Raw genomic sequence first — 3,445 nt, 5'->3', positions numbered from 1 at the left:
GTTGATGATGCCCTTTTAGTTCTTTGTTGGGGATTGGGTGTCACTCATCACATGAAACTCATTTTATGAATAAATGCCACCCAAAAATACATTAATTTCAACTATGCCATTATCTTTATTAAATTTAAAGTTTTTTTTTTTTTTGGATATATATCATTTTCTTCAACAAACTTATGTTGTCTTCAGATAATTGAATAATATAAAGCCTATTCTATTTATTCGTAATTGATAATGGTATTCGCATAATGCAACGAGATATATCTCGATTTTAATATTTTGTGTTTTTTTTTGTCTCGGTCGATGTTATAATACGATTTTATATGATTTTAATAAAACAATAATATTTTTATTTTTAAATAAGATATAAATATGAAAACATCATAAAGAATTGAAAAAATATAGATATTAGTACCAAACTAACTATTTAAAATTTCTTTTTTTATGTATTTCTTCAATTCATTTTTTTATTTTTTGTTTAATATATTTTTTTATAAAGATAATAATTAAGTATTTTGTTATAATTCAATGATTATCCTAATTATATTTATCTACAGTTAGTTACACAAATTCAAACATGAAGCTTTAATAAGTTGTATTTATACACAATTTACTTGTAATCTTGAATTTTAAATAATATGCATCAATAAACAGTATTTCATGCATAAAAAATGGTTTTTAAGAATTTTTGTTAAATATTTTATAATATAGTATAGATAATCGTATTCTCAATACTTTTAACATGGGCTCAATATTAAATATGTTTGATTTAATCTGACTATTAAATATCATGGATATTTACGAATTAATTTGTTTCATATTCTTACGCTTTATTTTTTTCACCTTTAGCATGTTAAAAATAAATAATCATAGTTAATGAGAATACATTAAAAATCGGTTTTCTTTTTTATTATAAATACATCATAATTTTGTTTTCAATATGTAAAAATAAGTTTATTATTAAATATTTATAGATCTAATAATATTATAAAATAGTGTGTGTATATATATATACGTACAATTTACACTGGCTGTATCTATAGTATATTAATAAGCATGTATAACAATCTGTAAAAAAATCAGGTATAGAAATCTATGTGAATCCATATGAGGTATTCGTACGTATATTTATTCAAAATCTATACTTAGCTACATTGTACATGTATACAACTAGCATCGGGATGAACAAAGAAAAAAATGGAACATGATTGACATTTTAAGTTCTCATTTTAAATTGAGATGCATACTGTTGCATCACCCGGTTCACTTGAAAGCCGAGTTCCGGTTGTGAATCAGCGGACAACGGAGAGTGCGACACGTGTCACCTAACTTCAGGGATTATTCATCATGAATAATTTATCATTCATGATGAATGTATATTATTCATTATGAATAGTGAATCAACTTAACATGGATTATGATCGTGTATTATTCATCATGAACGTTGTATAAATTCATCATCAAAATAGTTCATGAACTTCACCTTCGTTATTCATACTGAATGCTCTCGTTATTCATATTGAATGTGGACATCAGGGACACGTGTCGCGTTCTCCTTTGTTCCCTAACTCACAGTCAAAAATCAGTTTGCAATTGAACTTTTCCTTTATATATATATATATATATATATATATATATATATGAGATTACCATAAATTAAAGTATGTTGAACAACATTTAAAAACAATCATAGTTTTATCAGGAATAAAAAATAAATGAAAAGATATGATGTATGGTCAAAATTAAAATATGAAACAGATAATATGTATGATCCATCAATCAACACGTATATTTCATTAGAAAAAGAAACGAAGGTCAATTCTTCCTTTACGTCTTTTTCTATATTTAGTTGTATATTTATAAGATAATATGTATGAACCATCAATCGATGTGTTGTTGTATGTATTTGAATCAGTATGCTGTAATATTATGTCTGTTGTGATATGATCTTGTGTTTTATTTGATATTATTTCTTGTATTTTATATTTTATAATTGATATATGGAGTTATGTTTATATTCATTTTATATTCGCATTTGAAACAAAAAGTTTCAACGAGTATAAATGATATGAGATGATGCTTCGGTATTGACTAGACGGTGAAAGATCGTGTGAGAAAAAAAGTTAAGGTGAGAAGCGTAAAAAATGATATGGACCATTGATCATCTTTATTCTCAAACTCACCCATAAATCACGCTTAATATGAGAATTGATCTGGTGCATCTCATCTTAATGTGCATCCAATGGTGCAAATCAATTCTTATGTTTCTCATCATAACTCTCATTCTTACCAAAACACAACCCTTGACTAAAGATATGCATATATATATATATATATATATATATATGTGTGTGTGTGTGTGTAGGGGTAAATTCTTTTGTTAACCCAATTTATGGTATTAACTTTGTAAACGATCACAACCATTCATCTTGTTATTAACTTTGTAAACTCATCACAACCATTCATCTTGTTATTAACTTTGTAAACTCATTACACTCATTCATCTTGTGAATCAATAGACGACGATTATGATGACAATTTTGTAATAACTAATAATATAATACATTATCATCTAAGATGAACATACATGAACAAGAGTATTATTAGAAAAAAAAAATCATAAAGTTTGTCACTGCCCATTAATTACATTAATGTTCATATGAACATTAATTTATTGTCATTAATAATATAAAAAAAAATATCTGTCATTAATTAAAAAAATTCCATCATTATGAACATTAATATACACATGAATATCTTCCCCTTATGAGCATGGGTTCACTTATGAACAGTATGATTATGTTCATTAATATTTGAACAATGTTCACAGAAGTTCATTTGGCTATTCCACCTTTTCATATATTAACAAACAATGAACATTGTACAAATTAGCCGTTTTATGTCATGCCTTTAAAAGTACGGTGTCCTAAGTCGTAAGGTCTCCACCACGACACACTCACGTCATTTTGAACCTTGATTTTCATTCATTTATCAACTAGTGTTTGACATCGTACGCTGCACAATGACAATAATTTTTTTAAAATTATTTAAGTTAGCTAAATGAATCGATGATCACATTTACATATCAAATTAATAATAATCAATAATTACTTTGATATATGAATCCAACTTATTATTATTGATTGTTATATATATATATATATATATATATATATATATATCAATCTTTTATCATATCAAACTTTGTAATTGGTTCAAAATCATAAAAAAACATGTGAAAATAAAAAAAGATAGAGACAACTTATATATATATCTATACTATATTATAAAGCATTTGGCTAAAACTCTTAAACTCTTAAAACTCTTAAAAACTCTTAAACCCGTTCATCTCTATCCGATTTCATCCCATATCTGAATTCGTGTAACTAACTGCAGATAAATACAATCAAATACAGGATAAACATCTTATTTTAAATATAAAAAATCT

This window comes from Cynara cardunculus (assembly GCF_001531365.2).
Source record: "Cynara cardunculus var. scolymus isolate 2C chromosome LG 1, CcrdV1, whole genome shotgun sequence".
NCBI lineage: Eukaryota > Viridiplantae > Streptophyta > Magnoliopsida > Asterales > Asteraceae > Cynara > Cynara cardunculus.
The sequence above is the reverse complement of the archived record's forward strand: the minus strand, read 5'-3'. Positions refer to the sequence as shown.